General features: G+C 41.2%; 1 protein-coding gene across 1 annotated transcript in view; it reads left to right on the top strand.

Annotated features, from left to right (window-relative positions):
* Positions 1-24,274, top strand: part of RAD54L2 (RAD54 like 2) — an 86,756-nt gene that overhangs the window by 4,489 nt on the left and 57,993 nt on the right. The window contains exon 3 of the mRNA XM_060164022.1: positions 4,299-4,444. The gene's annotated coding sequence lies outside the window, so the exon portion shown is untranslated. The remainder of the gene's footprint in view (positions 1-4,298; positions 4,445-24,274) is intronic.

Raw genomic sequence — 24,274 nt, 5'->3', positions numbered from 1 at the left:
AGCTTCTTTCATAATCACTGTACTCTTAACTTTGGGTATTTTTGTGTGTTTTCTGTGCCTATGTTGTGACCTACGTGAGGGCAGGACCTCGTCTTGTTTAACTCTATATCCCAGTATCTAAACATTTCTGATACAGAAGTAGCTACTCAATAAATGTTTAGTGAAGAAATGAATGACCTCTGCATGTAAAATATCATGAAATCATTCCTTGTGGAGCTGGTGATGTGATGAGAGTTCTTATTTCATGGGTGCCTCAGACCCTGGCTGAAGCAGTGCTTCTACCTTTGTATTTCCAGGTTGCTAAAATACATAATACGTAATTTTGCTGTGAAAATGTGTTGCTTATTCCATATGTTTATGGTTTTGATGCTGGGGAGCTATTACTTGCTCTCTTTGGGTCTTGGCAAAAGTTTCCCTTGGAAGAGAATGTGACAGTTCTTTATGGGTATTATCTAGATCTTCCACTGGCCATTTACTGCTCTGAGCAATTTGTCCTCGTGTGAAGAACAGTGACTAGTCAGTTTGGGCTACAAGGTCTCTAGACAGCTACTTCCAGCCTGGGTGTAGGTAATGGATTTAACACTAGGATGTTGTGACTTTTGTCAGCTGATGGACTTTTTGAAGATCCAGCTGAGCTCAATGTGGCCATATTCAGGATATAAGATCATTTGCCCAAACTTTATTTAGGAATTTGAACTCAGTGATTATGAAATTATCTGTATTAGTCCTTTGTTCAGCCTAATACTGTACTAACACTGAAATTGATATATTAGTTCTTTGTTAGGAAGCTCTGTGTTCTGAGTTATTAACCTAGAAGTAATGGAATTGTGCCAATTCATTTAATCACCCTCTTGGTTCTTCTTAGTGGTAAAATAACTTGAGAATATACTACCTAAATTACTTTGAATTAATTTTCATGGCTGATCAGACCACATAGGAATCCCACTGTCCAGGTGTAAGGAACTCTATTGAAGCCTACCTAATGCGGTTATTCTTTCATGTAGGTGACAAACATAACAGACTGAAGAAAAGGGAAGCATGAAAAGTAACTGTAGTTAAAGATAAAAATTGACATGAGATAAAAAGGAAAACGAGACAAAGCATAAGGCACTTTAAATGTGGCAAGCAACTGTTAAATTGAAGAAATTTGTGAGCAGTGTTGAAATCTTGTGAAGAAAATTGTTATATAGGTTAAAAGCAATAAAAACATGGACAATTTCAGCCAGCATAGGCACATTGAAGGTGCTAGCACCCATTTATGGTTTTATAGCACCATTGATGAAAGTGATATATAGGTAGAATTGAAAAGTGTTTGCTTTACTATGATAAGTATACGTATACCTTTCATATGTATGATATTATTGTTTCATAAAACACTTTGATGTACATTTTACTTTACTACATCCTCCCAGCAACACTGTTAGGCAGATATCCCCATTTTATAGATGAAGAAGCAAACACAAAGAGGTGAAGTGGCTTGCTTTCAAGTTCACAAAGACAATAAGAAAAAAAGGTGGGACTTGATGCCAGGTTTTCTAAGTTTAGGGCCTTTTTTAACGTCCTCATGAGATATTGTTAGGGCTTCGGTTTGGGGGTGACAGTCACTCCTTATTCCAGGCTTCTGGCCAGTAGAGGATACACACAAAGAAGGTAGTGCCACACAGGGAGTAGAGCTTCTGCTCTATTAACAGCAGCCTAGTAACTCTGCAAGAGCTGGGTGTGGGGGGAACCTAGATGGAGCCTCCACCTTCCTCACAGATCCCTTACGGGTTATGAGAAACACCCAAAACCAGGTGGAGAGTTTTTGCCCTTGAAGCCCAGTGACACAAATTGGGATCTTCCTCCTAATGTGATGATGTTTAGAAATTGGAAGAAAAATGGAAATTTGGGAAAGAATCCTTTAAGTGTGATTCTGGATTGAGCTTAGGCTCTTTGTTCTCATTGTGCCATCCACTCTCACTGTCTTCCCCCACCCTATCTCTCTACCTTTCTCTTCTCTACTATTTCACCCACCTCCCACCTTAGTTTGGATGCTGGTTTGCCATGGTCCACAGTTACATTGCTGCCCTCCCCAGGTCTGAGAACCTGCTTGAACCTTTGCACTCTGCCAGTTGCCAACCCTGAATTCTCTCCCCTGGCTTCTTTCGCTGCCCCTAGGCTGCCCAGTGTTTCTGGGGAGTCAGGAAAATGGGCTGCTTTGGTTGTCAGCAGTTCCCACTGCCTCACTTCAGTTGAGCTGCCTCTGCCCCTCCGGGTGCTCTTGTGTTGCATTCTCAGGGTCCCAGTTCCCACAGCAGCTGCTTGCACGTTTTGCAAGGCTGTTTTTCCCTCAGGCCCTAGACCTGCTCTCTGTCTGCCTTATTCTTGACCTGTGACTTCACTTTAGGGCTTGTGCTCACTAATTTTTTCCCCTTTCCTTTCTATTATGGCACTTTCATTACTCTTGCTTTTGGAAATTCCTTGACTTTTTTCCTGATTATGCAAGTAATATATGAGCACAGTAAAATTCAGGCATTTTTATTTTTATTTTATTTTATTTATTTTTTTAAAGTTTTTTCAGTTTACCCTTCCCCCTCCCCGGAGGCATTTTTAAATAAGGAAAGGAACCCATAATCCCATGTCTCAATGTTAACCACTATCATGAATTTGGTTTATATATATCCACACTTTTTTCCACCGTGTATGCTGACATGGATGTATTTGTGCTTCTGTATGTGTGTGAGATAAAGTAATTCCTTTTTACAGAAATGGAATAACAGTATATCTACTTTTCTATAATTTGCTGTCTTCATGTAATGCCTTTATTTTGGGCATTTTCCCATGTTTCGTACACATATCTATCTTTTAATAGTTACGTAGTTAATTTCTATCAATTTTCCTAGTCCCCTGGTGATAGCCATTTGTTTCTTTTTCTCTGCAGTTACAAGCATCCTTGTAAATATATCTTCGTATTTTCTGTACTCTGTATACTTCTTAGGATAAATTCCTACAAGTGGAGTTTCTGTGTCAAAAGTTATGCATGTTTAAAATTTTACTAGATATTATCACATAACTTTTTTTTTTTTTTTTTGGCGGTATGTGGGCCTCTCACTGTTGTGGCCTCTCCTGTTGCGGAGCACAGGCTCCGGGCGCGCAGGCCATGGCTCACAGGCCCAGCCGCTCCGCGGCATGTGGGATCTTCCCGGACCAGCCCGTGTCCCCTGCATCGGCAGGCGGACTCTCAACCACCGCGCCACCAGGGAAGCCCTGTCACATAACTTTTGAAAGATTATATCAATTTATATTTCTCCTCTAACACTGAACATTGTCAATAAGTTTAATCTTTGACAATTAAAACCTAGATAACTTTTATTTACATTTCCTTAAATGTAAGTGATGAGCATCTTTTCATGTTTTTGTTTCATATATAGATTGATTGATCAATTAATTGATTACTCAGTTATCTTCTTTCTAGCATCTTCCTATCCTCCCTCCCTCCCCTTTTTGTTTTTACCTACATACAAGGTAGAACCATGTAACTTGACCTCTCATGCCATCCTAGCCCTCTCCTTCCTGTCCCTTTTATCTAAAATGCAGTTTTACTGCCATTTCCTCACTACTTGCTTTATCTATATCTCTTAATCCTTTGTGGTCTGGCTTCTGGTCCTGTTTTTCTCCTGAATACTATCTCTGAGTGAATTCCTTGTTGCCCAGACAAAAATTTTTTTCTTGATGTTTGTTCTCCCTTGTTTTGACTAATTCCCCATTCCCTACCATCTTTGCAGGGAGGGAAGCTGCATATGAGTGGACTTTTTATTATGGAAAATTTCAAACATACAACAGCAGGGAGTATAGTATAATGAACCCCATGGACCCATCACTCAATTTCAATAGTGACCAATATTTCCCCAATTTTTTCTTTCAATTGTCCTTCCCACCTTTTTTTGCTGTTATTGGCATATTTTAAAGCTAAATCTCAGACTTTGTTACTGAGTATGTGTCTCTAACTAATAAGAATATTTTTTTCTTAAACACCATTACCTTGCCATTTTCTACCCTGATAAAAATTAACGTTTCCTTAATAGTGAGGACTTGATATATAATCCTGGCTCTGATACTTGCTGTTTAACTTGGGCAATTTTTAAACTTGTTTTCTCATCTTGAAATGCAGTGAGATAATGATGATAATGCTGCCTAATAGGGTGGTTGTGAGGTTACCTCATTTATTCTCATATGAAGTGCTTAGCACTGTGCTTTACCTACGTGGGGGCTCAAACATTTTTTGCATTTACTCTGTCTTCATCTATCCATTCATTCAGCAGATATTTATGGAACACATATCTGTCAGCTGAAGAGGAGACAGTGACCTTGGCTTCTAAGATTCTGCACTATCCTGATTCTCTGCCTGCCTCTCAGATGTTTAAAAACCCCTTCCTTTTTCCTCCTGGATGTGGATGTAACCCAGGTTTGTTGTTTTTCCTTTTCTATTCCCTCTGTAGCCTGACCCTCAGAAATCTAGCTCTTTCACTCCCACCACTTCAGGCTATCCAAGTGACTCAATTCTGTAACCCTGGTTTCTTTACCAAGCAACAAACCCACATTTCATCCTGGCTTTTAGACATGTCTTTCTGGTCATGGGAATGAGTGTAAAGTGCCCTGAACTGAGTCTGCCCACCAGGGCTTCACTCAATCTTGCCACTAACTCCATGGCTTGGGCAGTTCAGTCACCTCTCTTGATCTTGGTGTCCTCAGTCAGAAGGATGGTAGGGCTGGATTAGAGTCTGAAGTCCTGTGCAGCTTTAAAATCCTCTCAGCTGTGAGAAGGTGGTTTCAGAAATGTCTTGCTTAGCATATGTGGGACCACATGCATCATTCTACTCCCCAAACAAGTTTCTGGCCTTTCCCATCTGGCCTCTCTCAGGATATCCAGGCTTCATCCTATGGCTTTTCCCTTTCATTTGTCTTCAACATAGGGCCAGTTATCTTGTGGCTAGTTCTTCAGTTAATCCTGACTCCTGGCTCTTCCAGAAACATACATTTAGCACTTTTCAGCTTTGTGTCTGTATTCACATTGTTTTCTTTGGCTGTTCTATTCACATTGTTTCTCCTGAACCTGTGTTCTGGCCGATTGAATTTCTGACCATCTTTCTAGACTAAGTTCAGGTGACAGCTTCATCCACATTGGAAGTGAGTCCTCCCTCTTCTGACTCTCATGACTGGCAGTGCATCAGTAACATTTCACAGTATGCCTGGTGCTTCAGCTATTTGTGTGTGTAAGCTTTTCTTCCCTCCTAGTGTAATCTTCTTGAGGATGGGTACCACGTTTACACTGCGTGTAATTTTGCATCCTACAGTGTCCAGCACAATTCTTTGTACTAAGAGTTTGCAATAAATACTGATTGAATAAGTGACTGAGCTAAAGTAGACTTTGCTTCAAGTTAAGAACACTTAAGGAAATTTTTTATTTTATTTATTTTTTATTTTTTTATTTTTTTGCAGTACGTGGGCCTCTCCCTGTTGTGGCCTCTCCCGTTGCGGAGCACAGGCTCCGGACGCGCAGGCCCAGCGGCCATGGCTCACGGGTCTAGCCGCTCCTCAGCATGTGAGATCTTCCCGGACCGGGGCACTAACCCGTGTCCCCTGCATCGGCAGGCGGACTCTCAACCACTGCACCCCAGGGAAGCCCTTTATTTATTTTTTAATAAATTTATTTATTTATTTATTTTTGGCTGCATTGGGTCTTCGTTGCTGCACGCAGGCTTTCTCTAGTTGCAGTGAGTGGGGGCTACTCTTCATTGCAGTGCGCGGGCTTCTCGTTGCGGTGGCTTCTTTTGTTGCGGAGCACGGGCTCTAGGCGCATGGGCTTCAGTAGTTGAGGCACGCAGGCTCTAGAGCGCAGACTAAGTAGTTGTGGCACAAGGGCTTAGTTGCTCCACGGCATGTGGGATCTTCCCGGACCAGGGCTGGAACCCATGTCCCCTGCATTGGTAGGTGGATTTTTAACCACTGCGCCACCAGGGAAGCCCAAGGAATTGTTTTTAAACCTAAAAGGCCGAGCTTTTCAAATGGTACTAATTCCTTGACCTCAAAATTCAAAGAATCCTCTGCTTTCCTGTCCTATCTCAGAGTTGGGAAGATTTTCCAACTCTTTGGGTAATACAGTTTAGCTTCTCCAAAGCATAGCTGGTCATACTACATACTGTCATCATGGAGTAGCTAAAGGTAATCACCAACATTAATTGAAAGCTAACTTACTGTGTGCTAGGCAATATGCTAATTATTTTTTTCACTTAATTAAAAAAAAAATCTTACATATGTACTGTTATTCTTCTCATTTTATAAATAAAGAAATCTAGGTTTAGAGAAATTAAGTAACTTCTTTAGTATTCCTTAGATACAAAGTGGCAGTGCTGGGACTCTGACCCAGGCCATCTCGTCCCAGAGCCTTTATTCTTCCCTGGTGTGCTGCTTTCCTGTCCAAAGCATGTTTACTACCAGTTGGCTCTTTTATGTTTATTTTCTAGCACTTATCAAATATCTTGCATGGATTTTTTCATTTCTCCCCACCAAACCAGCTATCCCTCTACTGTTCTTTCTGATTTTGGTGAAGGGTATGACAGACTTCAAGCCTCAGATTCATATATAAGTTTTCCTTTTCCTTCCTGTGACTTTTCCTTGCTAATGCCTTACCCCTTCTCCACTCTTTCTGGTTTCTTTCCTCTTAACCCAGGGCCTTCTCTCATTTTTATAGTCCTTCTGAAAGCGTTGTCTATCACCCATTTCTCTCCAGTTAAAAATCCTTCTGCTTTTCCTGTAGCTGGGGTTCCTAAAGCCAGTTTTCAAATAGTGCTCCACATAGTTACCAGTGTTCTTTTTTTTTTTTTAATATTTATTTATTTGGTTGCATTAGGTCTTAGTTGAGGCAGGCGGGCTCCTTAGTTGTGGCATGCATGTGGGATCTAGTTCCCTGACCAGGGATCGAACCCGGGCCCCGTGCATTAGAAGTGTGGAATCTTAACCGCTGCGCCACTAGGGAAGTCCCACCAGTGTTCTTTTTAAATTGGGAATTCAGATGATGCCACTTCCCTGCTTGAGACCCTTTAGTGGCTCCCACTGGGGGCACATGGACTGTGGGAAGGATTGCATGGAGACAGATACTGAGGCCACTTCTGAGCTCAGCAGAGAAGGGCTCGATGGCATAATAGTTATGTCTGCCAGAGGTGCAGACAGGAGAGTGGTGCCAAGTGCCACATATTTGCCAATTTTTATATAGGACGAAGTTCAGACTCCTAAACAAAGTCCTCCGGAGACTGCTGGATCAAGATCTGGCCTGTCTACTTCTCACAGTTTCCCCATTTACTCCCCCAGCCTCTATTCCTATGGAACTGTACTTCTGCATATGTCATTCCCTCTCTCTGAATGACTTCATCAGTCTCTTCTTTTTTTTTTTGAATTTTATACAGCAGGTTCTTATTAGTTATACATTTTATACGTATTAGTGTATACATGTCAATCCCAATCTCCCAATTCATCACACCACTGCCCCACCACCCCCGCCACTTTCCCCCCTTGGTGTCCATACGTTTGTTCTCTACATCTGTGTCTCTATTTCCATCTGTCTCTTTTTAAGGAAAGAAGAGATTGTCCTTTGACGTTCAGATCTGTTGCCTCCTCTGAGAAGTCTTCACCAGCCTTTCCAGGCAAAATTATTTCCTTCTCTGTCCTGTAGAACCTTTTCCTTCCTCCCTCCCTCCCTTCCTTTGAAATATAATTCACATACCATAAATTTCCACCATTTTAAAGTGTTTTAATTCAGTGATTTTTAGTATATTCACAAGGTTATGCAACCATCACCACTATATAATTCCAGAACATTTCCTTTCTTTTTTTTGTTTTTGTTTTTTGATTAATTATTTTATTTATTTATTTTTGGCTGCGTTGGGTCTTCGTTGCTGCGCGCGGGCTTTCTCTAGTTGCGGCAAGCAGGGGTTATTACTGTTCGTTGTGGTGTGCGGGCTTCTCATTGTGGTAGCTTCTCTTGTTGTGAGCATGCGCTCTAGGCGCACAGGCTTCAGTAGTTGTGGCACGTGGACTCCAGAGCGCAGGCTCAGAAGTTGTCACCCATGGGCTTAGTTGCTCCGCGGCATGTGGGATCTTCATGGACCAGGGCTCGAACCTGTGTCTCCTGCATTGGCAGGTGGATTCTTAACCACTGTGCCACCAGGGAAGTCCCAATCAGTACTTACTGATGAATCATTTTATCTCCCTTTCCAGAAAACCAGACACTTTCTGCCTTTTCAGTGCATCTCAGATCCAAGTCATGACTCCTGTGTGGAATGTCTTCTCCTCCCCCCCTCACTTGTCTAATTCTGCCTTGCTTCAGGGGTTGCCTCAAGGTTTGCCTCCTCCGGGCTTCTCATTGCGGTGGCTTCTCTTGTTGTGAGCACACGCTCTAGGCGCGCAGGCTTCAGTAGTTGTGGCGCGTGGGCTCTAGAGCGCAGGCTCAGTAGTTGTCGCCCATGGGCTTAGTTGCTTTATTAAGTGCTTAATGCACTTAATAAAGTGCATTTATTAAGGCACTCAATAAATGTAATCTTACCTATGTCCTTAAGTAGATTGACACTAAGCCTAACAACACTAAGATTCCCTTTTTTCACTCCCAATAAAAAGGTGCTTTAATTTTTTAATGGAATTATAGCTAACATTTTACCTTGCTTAAATTGCAGAAGGAAGAAAAAGAGAGAGTAAGAAAAAATGATTGATTGACTGATTTTAATATTTATTTATTTGGCTGCACCGGGTTGTTTTTGCGGCATGTGGGATCTTCATTGCTGCTTGCGGGATCTTTAGTTGCGGCATGTGGGATCTAGTTCCCTGACCAGGGATCGAACCTGGGCCCCTGCATTGGGAGTGCAGAGTCTTAACCACTGGACCACTGGGGAAGTCCCCAGAAATAATGATTTAAATAGTGGGGTAATTTATACTCACCATTTTACTCCGTGAGTACCCAAAGGCAGTGGATGTAGTCAGTGCTGTTAGTTAATAAGATTGACAAAACTTATAAATGTAAAGAATTCTTGACCATTGGCAGAACAGAAATTGTTTAGGTGGTGTGGTGATGAGTTGGTAAGTATTCACCGGTGAGGGGATGGGGAGGAAAAATTGAGGGCCAATGAAGAATTGCTGAACTGGTCCAAGCAGCAAGATACATGAGAGGTTTAATTTCTGAATATTATATGCTTTTGGAAATATTTTTGGTATATACATCTACAGGAATGCATACATAAAACTATTCATACTGTATTTATATGTGGATAATAGAAAAGGCTTTTCAAGGGTGACTTTAACTATTGATGATCTTTTCTTTTTTTTTTTTTTTTTTGTGGTACGTGGGCCTCTCACTGTTGTGGCCTCTCCCGTTGTGGAGCACAGGCTCTGGACGTGCAGGCTCAGTGGCCATGGCTTACGGGCCCAGCCGCTCCGCAGCATGTGGGATCTTCCCAGACCAGGGCACAAACCCATGTTCCCTGCATCAGCAGGCGGACTCTCAACGACTGTGCCACCAGGGAAGCCCTGATGATCTTTTTTATGTGCTGCTTTAGGCCCTCATGTGAGCCCTGCCTAAGATGGGGTCCTTGTAATAGATACCCAGTGAACTTTTGTTGGCAGTGTGAGAGCTTGCCCTGTTGGTCACTGGATATGGCTATGGATAAAAGCAGTCACAGCCTGAAAAATACGATGCAGCTCAGGAGGGGGATGAGGTCAAACAGGATTTGTTCACTGATGGTTTGACTTTGTGGAGAGAGAATACATGTATAAAGATACTGATTTTACAGTTATAAAGTCCTATCTATTACTGTAAAACAAAAGAATAAAGAAGAAAGTAATAAGTTTTTTGGTAAAACTATCACTCAGATAAAAATGGTTAACCTTTTGGTGCATTTCTTTCTTGTCTTTTTTTTCCCCTATGCATATATAAATACTTGCACATGTGTAATTCTATTTTTGAAATTGGGATCTAAATATTTATAAGTTTTTTGCACTTTTTATACAACATTATATTGTAAAAATGGTCTTGAAAATCTTCCCCTGAATTGCTCTACTGTATCTATTTTATGTTCTCAGAAAGACTTTTCCTCTAATAGGTCAGAAACCTCTTTGGCAGAGCCATCTGTTTCATATATTAATAGATTTTTTCATGAACCTCACCAGGTCTGTCTTGCAAGCTCTGGTTAGGGCAAATTAGAATTCACTGATTGACCCAATCGGTGCTCTCAGTACAGATTCCTCTATCAGAGACTTGTGACCTGGTCTCATCTGTCAGCTGGGCCCTGTTAGACTTGCCCTTCATCTACTGACTCTGCAGTCAATATTTCAGATTAAACGTTTTTTTAAAAAAAAACATTTTAGATGTTTAGAGGACGGCTTGTGGGGTTTTTTTTGTTGTTTGTTTTGTTTTTAATCAAAACCATGTGCTCTGGCAGCATCTTAAAGAACAATTCCATGTCAAGGGCATTTTGGCAAGTTTTTCTCCTTTGAAGATTCTTTTCTGTTAATATTTCATAAGTGAAAGTAGGAAGTAATACCTTGTGACATGTATAATCAGTACAGTCCTTATAAGAAATCAAATGTGTGAAACAATAGCAGCATCAATAAATTAGCCTGTTGAAGTGGAAACTCTTTTTCACATTTACTGTGTTTGAATTTTGTCTCCATTGATATTCTTCCTTCCCCAGGTTATATCTCTCCAGCTGCCTAACCTCTCATAAGGAATCTTGAATCTTAAGCTGAATAGAGCATTTAGTTCATACTGCTTACATAAATCTTACCTTTGGCATAGCAGGGAGAATATCTATGTTCCAGATACTTTTCATTTAGTAACTTTGGTGTCTTACACTTGGTACCTTTTGCCTCACCTGACTGCTTCAGAACTGGTACATTCTAAAGCCTTCCTTGGTTCCCTTCTTGAACTATGGGTTGGCCTTTTGGTGTGGGTTATTCCGGCTCTCTCCATGTCTTTACTTCCCTACTATTTTATCCACTCATTGTTTGTAGACTTGGTTTATCCAGTTTTGTCTGGGAGGAATGCCTGTTTTCTGGGCTTGGGGCCAATTTTTACTTAACTTTTGGGTAAAACTACAGTATCCCAGCTGCTATTTCCAGAGATGAGCTCTCTGAAACCAGTTTTATTTGTTTAGAAACCAGATAGCACATATTATGGTGGAAGATGTTACACACATTTTAGAAATAAAAATAGGCTCTCCCTAAATGGGGCATCGGTTGCCTGTATGATAACCAACACACGGATGTGTATTGTACAATTTCAGCTACCAGGACTTCCAGGTGGGCTGGAGCTGTGATAAGGCTATAGTGTTTTCATGAGAGACACTGTAAAATAAGCTTCACATCTACATAGGATTTGTTTGTGTTGTGTTAAGTTATTGAGTCCTTATTATGTTACTGTTTTATATGCTGCATGAATACTTGCAGCATCTGAAGTATAGGTGTCATTACCCCAAATGAGGAAAAGGTAAATTTGCTCTGGTTAAATGGCACCATTAACTAGGGTCTCTCTTGACATCTAAGAGTTCCCATTCCATGATATATTTGTTGCCTTTTCAGCAGTGCTGATAGTAAAAGCTGGGCTATATTGTAGCATCTGGCCTCCAGTCTGGGTTGGTGTCTGAGGAGGAACTGACAGCAGCACCATAGGCCCTGGTTAGGGAAACCTGGAAGAGAAGTCTTATGTGTCTTTTTCACCTGAAGAATAGTAACCCACTAGCCCTGTTTATTTTACCTCCTAAATAGTTCTCAAATCTGGCCTTTCCTCTGGCTTTTTTACTGGCTATTTCCTGTCTTCTCTTATTCCATCTTACAATTTCTTCCAGCAAATATCTCTTCCAGACCATGTTTTGGATACTTACAATGTGCTAAATACTGAACTGTGTAATTTCACAGTACAATTTACATTTATACTATATTCCTTCACCACCTCATTCTCTTAATAATCCTTGAAGGTAAGGGGTACCTCCAATTTACAGGTGAGGAATCAGTGGCCCAGAGAGATTGACTTGCCTAAGGTCACACTGAAAAAATGAGTTGGGATTTCAGTTTGAAACTGCATATACCTATGCTTTTATATTCTATAACATTCTATGGTGCAGAGTGATCTTTATAAAAGACAGAGCTCGGGCTTCCCTGGTGGTACAGTGGTTGAGAGTCCACCTGCCGATGCAGGGGACATGGGTTCGTGCCCTGGTCCAGGAAGATCCCACATGCCGTGGAGCGGCTAGGCCTGTAAGCCACGGCCTCTGAGCGTGCGCGTCCGGAGCCTGTGCTCCGCAACGGGAGAGGCCACGACAGTGAGAGGCCCGCGTACCGCAAAAAAAAAAAAGACAGAGCTTATCATGTTATTTTGATCTTCCTTGTAGGATAATATCCAATCTCCTTAACATACACAGGGTGCTCCGTGATCTTTGCCCTGTTGCTTTTCCAGGTTCATTTTCTACTCTTCCCCCATACTCCCTACTTTACGCTCTAGTAACACAACCTTCTTGGATTTAATTTCACATTCTGCTCTTTCTTGTCTCTCAATTATTGTTCATAGAGTTCCCTATCTTTGAACTCTTCCCTCCTCTTCTCTATTCATCTCCATTATCTTGTCCCCTCTATCCCCTACCCAACTCCCCACCCCCCCACCCACCCTGCCATTACCTAACTCCGTCCAACTCTTTCTTCAAAACTCGCTTTGGGCCTCATTCCTCTTAATGCTTGATCTGACCTGACCTGTGTTTGCTCTTTATCTTTGTGTCCCCAGTAGATGGTAGTTGTTTAATATGTTTTTGTTCAGCTGAGCAGAAGTTTTGGAGGTATCACTCTCTAGAAAGAGACATTCTAGAGACCACCAAACTTTCTTCTTGGTGAGCTGTTTTGTCAATTTTAATAACTTAGAGTAGGTAATGGTCAATTTCTGACATGAGGGATGTAACCTGTTATTAAAAACGTTTTTCTGATTTTAGTACTTGAATGTATTAGAACTATCTTTGTGGAACCATCTTTTTTCTCCCTTTCTTAAAAAAAAAAAATTTATTTATTTAGGCTGTGCCGGGTCTTAGTTGTGGCACACAGGATCTTCGTTGCAGCATGTGGCATCTTTTAGTTGCAGCACACGGGATCTTTTCAATTGTAGCATGCAGGGTCCTAATTGCAGTACTCATGCAGGATCTAATCCCCTGACCAGGGATCGAACCTAGGCCCCCTGCATTGGGAGCGCAGAGTCTTACCCACTGGACCACCAGGGAAGTCCTCTTTCTCCTGTTTTAAAGTGGACTTCTATTGCTGTTCACTATTCTTTGTTGGCTAATACCCTGGCTAGGAGGCTGAATCCTTAGGTAATGGATTTGGTTTCATATGGTGTATGTGCTTTCCAACTATTGGTTCTGTCATCATCTCTTCTGTTCTTTCTCTGAAGCTTTATAGAACAGCCTGATTCAAGATCTCAGAGCCTCTTTATGTGCGGGTACAGAGAATATGCATTTTAGTAAAAGAACTTCTTGATTTCTAAGTCATGGTTTTTACACATCACCACTCCCCTGCCCCCTTGTGTTTATCAAAAATCACCAGAGTCAGCAGTTCGAATGTAGAATACCATGACATTTGCTTCATCACTTCACTGAGAAGCGTTTATTCCTTTTAAACTCTTTTCTGTGTGTAAGCATTCAGTAGTATCTTAGTGAGTTTTAACTGATTGTTAAGTCTGCACATAATGAAAGTATTGACTTTCCCTGACATTGGAAAAGGCCCAGATATGGGAGGATTAGTTATTAGGTGGCAGAGTATCAGCTTGTCCTCTACAGATCATGAAGTTCTGTCCACATAATTCTTTAGACATGCTATGGTTATTTTCAAATCTTCCTTAAAAATCAGTTACTTCCTGTTGTTTAGAGTCAGCTCAGAGGGAGACAGCTTTTGGAAAGCAAAATTAAATAATTGATTCAGTTACTGATGGGCTTTTCAGAGTTTGTCCACTGGCTATAGCATCTTTATCCCAGTGTTAATGCGTTATATAGATACAAGCCTTCTGAAGTAGTTGAAACTGCTACCAGGACCCGGTAAGAACTCAGGTTCTTACCACAGGTCAGGAGTATCTTCCCCAAAGCAGTGAAGCAATTTGTCTGTCTGCGTTACACAGGAAAACAACAAATGCCCACTGTGGTGTGGGCCCCAGTTAGCAGAATGCAGTAGATTTGGGGTCCTCCTTTATATGTAACTGAAGATATTGATTTGTTATCTAGGATGCCTAACCAAATATAGAGTAAGGACTTAGAAATAGAGGGATTACCTCAGAAGTATAAGTGGGGCTCTTGGTGTCTGCCCTTTCCTTTAATCCTCTAAAAAAGAGGCTAATTAATTGTATTAGGATTCAGTAAATCATAGATATATATGGCTTCTTGGGTAAACCAGATATAGCCTGTTGAAGAAACTAGGCCAGATGTGATGTTATAATAGGGAGAAAAAAGAATTTAAAGGGTACAGTCACAGCTTTGTGGGAGCATGTAGTATATGTTATTTGTATGTTTATAATAGGATGCTATTAAGAAACACATGAGGATCATGTGTTTGATTCCTTTTTACAAATCTAAATGAGGGAAGCTTTTTTTTAAATATTTATTTATTTGGCTGCACCAGATCTTCGTTGTTGGCATGTAGGATCTTTAGTTGTGACATGAGGGATCTTTTTAGTTGAGGTGTGCAGGATCTAGTTCCCTGACCCAGGATGAAACCCGGGCCCCCTGCATTGGGAGTGTGGAGTCTTAACCACTGGACCACCAGGGAAGTCCAGCGGGAAGCTTTATTTCTTCCCATTTTGTTGATGATAATGGAGGGTGTGGGACACCTGAAGGCAGTGTCTAGAGATGAGAACAAAGAGGACTTTTCAGTCTTGTACAGCACAGTCTGATTGCCAGTCTCAGATGCTTTGGGAAGCCTACATAAGTTGCCAGGATTGAGCTTCATGAACATGTATAAAGATTGAGCCTCCTCAGTCTCAGATTCTTTTCTGTTGAGATTCAGACCTTTTGTCTATAGGGTTGCTTAACACCAGTGCCCATGGGCCCCCCGTCTCTTGTTTTTAAGGAAAGGAGGCTTTTTTTTTTTTTTTTTGGCTGCTGTGGGTCTTCATTGCTGCACTTGGGCTTTCTCTAGTTGCGGCGAGCGGAGGCTACTCTTCATTGCAGTGCACAGGCTTCTCATTGCGGTGGCTTCTTGTTGCGGAGCACGGGCTCTAGGCACGTGGACTTCAGTAGTTGTGGCACGTGGGCTCAGTAGTTGTTGCTCGCGGGCACTAGAGCGCAGGCTCAGTAGTTGTGGTGCACTGGCTTAGTTGCTCCACGGCATGTGAGATCTTCCCGGACCAGAACTCGAACCCGTGTTCCCTGCATTGGCAGGCAGATTCTTAACCACTGTGCCACCAGGGAAGTCCCAAAGAAAGGAGGCTTTGAGGCAGCAGTACCATCAGTTTCCTGCAGCTGACTGGCCTTTCCTAGGAATAGTCCCCTTGTTGAGCACAGGCTACCGAGCAGAGAATAGCCTGATGTCCTTCTGTTGCATTCCTGCAAGAATGTTCTCCCTTCACAGTATAGGTAGATTTTTAGGAATCTGACCCTCTTGGCTCTTGCTTTTGTATGATTAGTCCCTCCTCTGTTTATACTTTTGAATTGTGAGCTCATCTTCAGTAAGGCTTTATCTTGGTGGTCCAGGTTGAGGTATATGCAAGAGATGTTTTACATTTATTTCTAGGCAACTAGGATGTATCACTTGCTTGGGGCCTCAGTTAATTTTGGTTAATTTCTTGAACCGCCTAGGTAAGTATGTATTTCAACCTCAAATTGGTTTGAGGGCAGACTTCTGGTTACAGACTCCCATTGGATGGATACCTTTTTTCTCCCCTCTGACCTAGATTGACACAAGATTTTATGTTGTCTTCTGTGTTGGTGGTTAGATTTTTTTCTAGACCACTCTTTCATAAGAGTATAACTCTTCAACGTCCTGGCCTTATGTAGAGGTCGCAGTCCCTTCTTTTTGCTTCTTTGAGCCCAGGGTATTATCTCTTTATCCCCCTGTCCCCCATCCCATCCCCTGCAAGGCTGGCACCCTCCTCTTCTCCTAGGACTGCTGTAGTGTCAGCAGTATTTGTTTGTGTTTTCAGTTTGCCTTTCATCATTGCTCCTTGGGGATTTCTCTTACTTTTTTTTGTGAAAGCAGTTGTGCATTTCGAATGGATACTTATATAATTTTATCCATATTTCTAGGTGTTTTTGCAGTGGGAGAATTTGCGGGGTCTCCCCCATTGCCAAGGGGCCAAGCAGGACACTCTTGTCCAACTTGTTAGATGTACTTTGTTCATTGTGGTGCTGTCTTGTTGGTTTCCACCAGATAGTTTCTAGAGCTGTTGATCTGAAATCTTAACTCTGGTGCTGTCCTGCCTTCATGACTCTGGTATACCCAGTATTCAAGTACTCACTCTCAGTTGATAATTTCTTTTGCAGATAATTTTATAGGCTTTTGCTACAAAAGTGGAATCAGTGGGGAAGCTATAAGTGGTGCACTTAATCTTGGTTTGTGTTCATTCTGAAATTTGAAATGGAGTGCATTTCATAGTTCTTGATCAAGATAACAGCAGTGCTAACAGCATTTGTAAAATTGCATGGGTTGTGTCTACCTAGAGGGGTGGGATAGGGAGGGTGGGAGGGAGACGCAAGAGGGAAGAGATATGGGGATATATGTATATGTATAGCTGATTCACTTTGTTATAAAGCAGAAACTAGCACACCATTGTAAAGCAATTATACTCCAATAAAGATGTTAAAAAAAAACAAACTGCATGGGTTCTTTCCATCCTTCTATGTGAGTGGCATTTTTTAGAAGCCTGTCCAAGTTCAAAATGTATAATTATTTTTAAAATATCAGTATTTTATTTATTATAAAGAGTAAAATACAGCTTGTATAATACTAATATCAAGTCAAAAATCTAAGTAGAGGCCTGCCTACTATATCTTATCTACACTGGTGCAAAAATAATGTATGAACTTCATTAAGAGCAGAACTATCTTAAAACAGAGACTTTTGAATGTGAAGAGGCCCACCTGTCAGAATTGTTTGTTATGGAAGGCAATATTTTTGTTTTTAGTTAATGGGAGAGATGATAAGGAGAGTCTGGAAATAGCTGTGTTGTGGGGGTGTTCAGTAGTTTATCTATTAGCATGGCTGAGTGGCATCCTCTAGCCCTGGGTTTATAACATTCTGCAGATGCCACCATTGACTTAGCTGGGCCTTTTGTTCAGCCTTACTCTTATATAACAATGAGTTGCACTCCTTATTCTTGTATGCTGTGGTGAGCAGGAGGGAGGATTAGCTCCTCGTCCTGTCATTTTTCTATTACTCTCCTTCTCTTTGGGGGGCATTTTTATTCTGCCTGCAGTGCTGGGGCAATGTCCACTTGAGAATAGGTCACAAGAATATTTAATGACTACTTGTTGACTGAATGACTAGAAGATTGGAACTTTATTAGCCCTCTTTCCCAAATGCAGGCCTGGAATGTCTGTCCTTGAGATTTGGCAGTTGTCTCTAGGTGTTCCACTTTTATTCTTCACTCTCAGTCAACTAGATTGTTCTTGGATGGTGGTTGCCAGCTGTTTTAGGTTGGCATAGTGAGTGCTGATGAGGCAAAGGTTTGGGGTTTAATTCCAGGGTACAGCCTCACCCTGGTTAAAGAGAAACCATGCTGCCCCAGACTATACTGTTAACTGCACTAGGGTGAATGAGTATCCTTGGGCACCAAGGGACCATGTAAGAGAGTATAGATGTGTTTAAGGCATAAGTTTATGTAGGGGAGAAAAATGCATCATAAATTTCCTAGTGGGACAATAATGTCATTTTTCATTTTTGTATTAGGGATATAATTTTAAATTATGATTCGATTTGATTTGGCATTTGGTATTTATTCAAATGCTACTGACATCTTTGGTGTCCAAAGATGAGTTTTGTTGTTTCTGTTTTGGAGACTTATGGCTTCTTGCTCTACATCTGAGTTTTCTTTCTTGAGGCATATATTTATATCACCCCCACAGTGCCTGGCACAGTGTCTTTATCACAGAAGGTACCTAAGCTTGGCCTGAATAAAATGCTAGCCCTTCTGCCTTTCCCTTTGACCATTCTTTCTCCAAATAACTTTCTTTTTTTAAAATTAATTAATTTTTACTTTTGGCTGCGTTGGGTCTTCGTTGCTGTGCGTGGGCTTTCTCTAGTTGCGGTGAGCAGGGGCTACTCTTCATTGTGGTGCACAGGCTTCTCATTGTGGTGGCTTCTCTTGTTGCAGAGCATGGGCTCTAGGGCCTATGGGCTTCAGTAGTTGTGGCACATGGGCTCAGTAGTTGTGGCTCTTGGGCTCTAGAGTGCACGCTTAATAGTTGTGGCACATGGGCCTAGTTGCTCCATGGCATGTGGGATCTTCCCAGACCAGGGCTTGAACCTGTGTCTCCTGCATTGGCAGGCAGATTCTTAACCACTGCACCACCAGGGAAGCCCATCTCCAAATAACTTTCAGCCACTTTTTTCTTTAAAATATTTCCTCAAGCTTTTATTTCATCTCAGCCTTTGCCCTTCATCCCCACTATCATGACAATATCTCCTGGCCATAAAACCCCTGTGTGAATTATTTTGGTCTCTTCATTATATCACGTCTCATTTGGTATATTGAAGTTTGGCTTTGTCTCTATGGAATAGCATCTTTATCTGAAGAGTGATGGGATGTACCCGACTGGGTATGCACACACACACAGGTCATCTTCCAGTCTTTGACAGATGGCCCTTTTTCCCAAAGGTTAGCATCCGTTATTTTCTGGTTACAGAAATGAGGTTTTCCTGCCGATCCTCTTCTTACTTGCAAAATCTATAGCCTGAGTTTTGTCCAGACTCCATATGCTTTTTCCCCAGAGACATTATAGGAGTATTAATTTGAAAGAAGAAGCCTTTTTTCTACTTTATTTGCTTTAGGTCAGGTGCACACATTCTTTCCCACTTATCTTTGCTAATATTCAGATGTCACTGGTTTCTTCAGTGTTTATGTCCAGTGATAGACTAGAGAGAGACTTACAGTGCAACTTTTAAGTTAACTCTCATGATTGGTTCAGCGGTATGAATCTTAAACTACATATTTTTACAATGTTGGAGAGAGAGAGAGAGAGAGAGAGAGTGTGTGTGTGTGTGTGTGTGTGTGTAAGAGCCTAAGAACTGGGCACAGGTTGAATAACCTTGGCCATAAAGTAACAGTGAAACACATAATCTAGATTGCTTACATAAGTTTCCTTGGAAGACTGTTCTAAACTGGGCCACATCTACACAAAGAGGGAGGGCAAGCCAGTGAGTCCACTTTCTACCTGGCTGTGGCATGCTATTTGTTTATGACATTGATCAGACCTAGAGCCTTCCAGAGGGAACCCAGGTGAGATTTGCCTCAGAGATGGATCCAGTTCTTGCTGGGCTCAGGGGAAGAGGGAGAGAAGTCTACTCCCTAGCAGGAGTAGACTGCCTGTTCATGGGGATGCTGGGAGGCTTAATTAGCCTTTTTAACCCTAAGTTATTGTGTCTTAAAGGAAAGGAATTTTGTTACTTATTTGTTACTGATTAACTAGGGAGAATAGTTAGCTAGGTAATCTTTCAAATCTGTACTTTGAAATAAGATATTTTTGTACTCGTTAAGTGTTTAAATCTTTGGAGAACCAGAAACATGATTTTATTCTAGTCCTTGTTAACTGTCTTTTAGAAGGTTATATTTTTATTTTTACCCCTAAATACTTCATGTATATCCTAAAGACATTTCCTTACATAACTGCAGAACAGTTCTCAAAATCAGGAAATAAAATACTGATACAATACTATTATCTAATCCATAGTCCATATTCAGTTGCATCAACTATTGTCTTCAGTACTGGCTTTTATAGCTATTTTCTTCCCCAGGTCCAGGACCTAATCCAGGATCCCACATTGCATTTAGTCTCCTTTAATCTGAAACAGTTCTTAGAGAATTGTTTTACATATGTGGTAGGATGTGCACAGTTAGTCCTAGGATTATTCCAATTCTCATTCTGATCCTGACTTCCTCATGCATTCTAGAGAAGGATGATGCCACCTTGAGAGTCAAGGCATTGTGTTTGAATGGAACTCATTAGTGTAATTCAATTCTTTCACATTTTAGTAGCTACTAATAGGTTTGGTTGTCGGAGGGGGTGTGTTGGCCAAGGGAGGTATCTAATAGACAGGTGATGGTTAGACTCTACGTATTTTATTAATTTTTAATTATTTTTTTCTATACGCATTTTAAATTGCTTAGGTCACTAAATGATCCTCCTTGGTTCTGCTAGTTTTTTCCTAAATTTCATAATCAGTTTTTATTTTTCATTGAAAATGTGGAAAGCGGTGTTAGAAACAGATTTGGTTTATCTGTGATTCTTTTCTTCCTTTGTGATTTGAGGAGGTGAACCCATTGTGGATTCCCATTTACAAATTTGTGTATCATGTAATTACTAATATAAGTCAACTGGAAATGTGACATTTAGTAGTTTAAAGGTACAGGTTACCTGTTGCATTGAAGTAAGTGCCACAATTTATTTTTGCATGTGGGAAGTCAAGAAATAATGGATCTTTAAATTTTCTATTCTTTGCAGATATAAATTTTTCCTGTGATTTGTCACTTGTAAATCCTTGTGGCATTGGGATGTTTTCCAGCATCAATAACCAATTCTCTGATTCTCTGTATACCAACTGTGTGTTCAACAATTTAATTCTGATACTAACTACCCAGAGTTAGTACAGACTCCACAGGTTAAGGACTCAGTCCTGCAAGACTGCCCTGACTTCACATACCAGTCACAAGTCCTTGACTACCCATACTTCTCACTGACAGACTATAAATCAGGGGTTCCTATGAACCTCTCTTTAGGTTCAAAAATTTGCAAGAATGACTCATAGAACCCAGGAATATACTTATGTTTACTGGTTTATTTTAAAGGATACAACTGAAGAACAGCCAAATGGAAGAGATGCATAGGGCAAGGTATGGGGTGGCAGGGGTTGTTGTGGAGCTTCAGTGCCCTTTCCAGGTTCCACCCTCCCAGCATCTCGATGTATTCACTGACCCAGAAGCCCTCTGAATCTCAGTGTTCAGGAGTTTTTATAAAATTTAATCTCCAGTTCCCTGCCCCCATCTTGGAGGCTGGTGGGTAGGACTGAAAGTTCCTTCTAGTCATTTGGTCTTACTGGTGACCAGTCCTATCCTGAGGCTTTCTAGGGACCCCACCCTAAATTACTTCATTAACATAAATTCAGGTCTGGTCAAAAGGGGCTTGGTACGAATAACAAAAGACACTCCTATCACTCAGAAAATTCCAAGGGTTTTGGGAGCTCTGTGCCAGGAACCAGGGGCAAAGACCAGATATATTTTTGTATTGTGCCATAGGCACCATAAGGGGTCTACACCTGACTAGCATTACCATTCATTTTAGAACCGTGAGAAGTGGAGCCATAAGAGTTTACCTATGTCGTTAAGGAGCTAAGTGCACAGAGTACCCATGTCACTGACAAAGCCAAAGTGAGAAACTTGAGTAGCCATAGAAATACAATTATGTGAATATATATTGCAAAATAGTAGTCATCCATTATTACTTTTATTTATAGTAGATACCAATTTAGGAAAAACCCACAGTATACAGCCTCTATATGATGTAGGTATAATTATTTTAAAAGAAATAATAACTGAAAATCTAAAGTGATCAGCAACAATTCAGAAAGTTAGTGGCTAGTTATAGTATAGAAGGATTCATGTCAGGGTCCCTGCTATAGTCTTATTTTTAAAAGCTCTGATTTGATGAAATGCTACTTGCATAGAGCTTTTTAGGATTGTGTCTCGTGGGTAGGTTGACTAGATACAGCGAAGTCTTTACCAAAGTTCATGCTGAATGTTTGCAGGGCTGTGAAGGGTAAACCATCCTCTCTGTGCACAGCTTGTAGTTGTCTGGGTTTGAAGCATCCAGACTGAACTCCGTGGTTTTATGATAGAACTCTTAGGAGAGGGAGGGGTCTCAGAGGGCTAGGGGAAGAGACTGGTGAGGGAAGTGGAGATGGTTGTGGTGGGGGAGTCGGATGGGACACCAAGCATGATTTGGCTTCTCTCCAAGCCTCTTCAGTCTCGCCATGTAGTAGATAAACCTGACCTGCTTTTAGGGTGATCTGGACTCAGGGCTGGCTTAGGCTCCAGGAAGCCTAGGGAAAGTGGGCCATCCATGCCCCTGCCAAGTTGGCCCTTATCTCTGAAATCCCTGTTTTAAGAAGTTAGAGCTGTGTGGAAAGAGATACAGGACTCACAAGTTGAATGGTAACATATTTAGCCAGAATTGCTTTTACTCTTGCCTCATCCCCTGTATTTAGAGATCCAGGGATCTTACCTTTTTTTTTTTTAACCACTCTCATATTACACAGATCTGATGTTTTAACATATGTGGTGTATGTGTGTGTGAGAGAGAAAGAGAGAGAGAGAGAGAGAGAGATTTTTTCAGAGCCCAGATTTCTCTGGGGAGCAGTGGCTATGTCGCACAGGCTTCTCATAGCCAAAGCTGTCATCCCTGCTTTAGCTCCCATCTTCCCAGCTCAATTGTTTATTCTCTCCCTCCCCCCGCCTCCTTCCCTCTTCTCACCCCTCCCTCTTCTTTTTTTTCAGCTGCCTCCATAGAGAATGAAATGAATCTTTCATTTGCTCCCCTCAGTAGTGGCCTTCTAGGGCTTTACTCCTACTTATTCAGAACTCCTGGGACTGGCTCTGCAGGGATGTGCTTCTCAGAGACCTCTTGGATGAAGGGCATAAGCCAGGGAAGCTTTACGAGGGGGGCAGTGTACACAAGGAACCTCAGCCCTTGGCTATTTTAAACAGGATGTGGATAGCAGAGATTCAGTGGTAAAAGTGAAAATTTGACTTTGCAAATGTAGTATTAACTTAAGTTATTGAGAAAATTTGCCCTTGATGGTTAATTACATTTATAAAATAACCTGTGTATATCATTTATATATCAGATTAATTTTGTGTTTTTTTATTTGAATATGGTATGGAGTATTTTATGATATTCATGTAAAGTGGTCCTCTGCTCGTTACATTAAAAAAAAAAAAACGCCAATTTTTCTTTCTTTGTGATACCTGAAAATTTGGGGGAAAAGACCATTGATCTTAGAGTTTTGTTGTCTTAGGAGAGCAAGTTCTCAAACTTACTCTTAAAAATTATTGAAGACCCCAAAGAACTTTTGTTTATATTGGTTATATTGGTCAATATATGCTGTATTAGAAATTAAAACTGAGAAATAAAAAAATATTAATTCATTTAAAAATAATAAAATAATTATGTTAGCATAAATAACCTTTTAAATGAAAAATAACTATATTTTCCAAAACAAAAAAATTAGAAGGGTATCATTGTTTTACATTCGAAAATTTGAAAATGTCTGAATAGAGGCAGCTGGATTCTCAGATCTGGTTCTGCATTTAGCCTGTTGTGACTTACTGTTTTGTTGTTGACTTATTGTATTGTTAAAGTACATGAAGAATGTAGTTGGAGAAGGGAGGAGTGTTTTAATATCCTTTTCAGATAACTGTGGGTATTCTTTGTTTTATTTATTTTTTATTTTTGGCTGCTTTTGGGTCTTCGTTGCTGCATGCGGGCTTTCTCTAGTTGCAGTGAGCGGGGGCTACTCTTCGTTGCGGTGCATGGGCTTCTCGTTGCAGTGGCTTCTCTTGTTGCGGAGCATGGGCTCTAGGGATGCGGGCTCAGTAGTTGTGGCTCACGGGCTCTAGAGCGCAGGCTCAGTAGTTGTGGCGCATGGGCTTAGTTGCTCTGCAGCATGTGGGATCTTCCCGGACCAGGGCTCGAACCCGTGTCCCCTGCATTGGCAGGCAGATTCTCAACCACTGCGCCACCACGGAAGCCCCACTGTGGGTATTCTTTGGTACTATACCGAAACGCCGAAAAATGGTAGTTTCTTCAAGGTTAATTGTTACAGAGACTTTGAAACCGTATCAAGGAACTTTTTGTATTCTGTTACATTAAAATCCATTGATCTATCTTGCACTTTGAATGGCTCTTTAACCCATGCATGATTTTGACTTTCTGGCTCCCTTGAAAGGGTCTTGAGGACCCTCAGGACCTGAGGGAACCACCCTTTAAAAACTGCTGTCATAGAATCTGGAAGGGGTCTT

Source organism: Lagenorhynchus albirostris, chromosome 10 (genome assembly GCF_949774975.1).
Source record: "Lagenorhynchus albirostris chromosome 10, mLagAlb1.1, whole genome shotgun sequence".
NCBI lineage: Eukaryota > Metazoa > Chordata > Mammalia > Artiodactyla > Delphinidae > Lagenorhynchus > Lagenorhynchus albirostris.
This window is presented reverse-complemented; position numbering and strand designations above follow the sequence as displayed.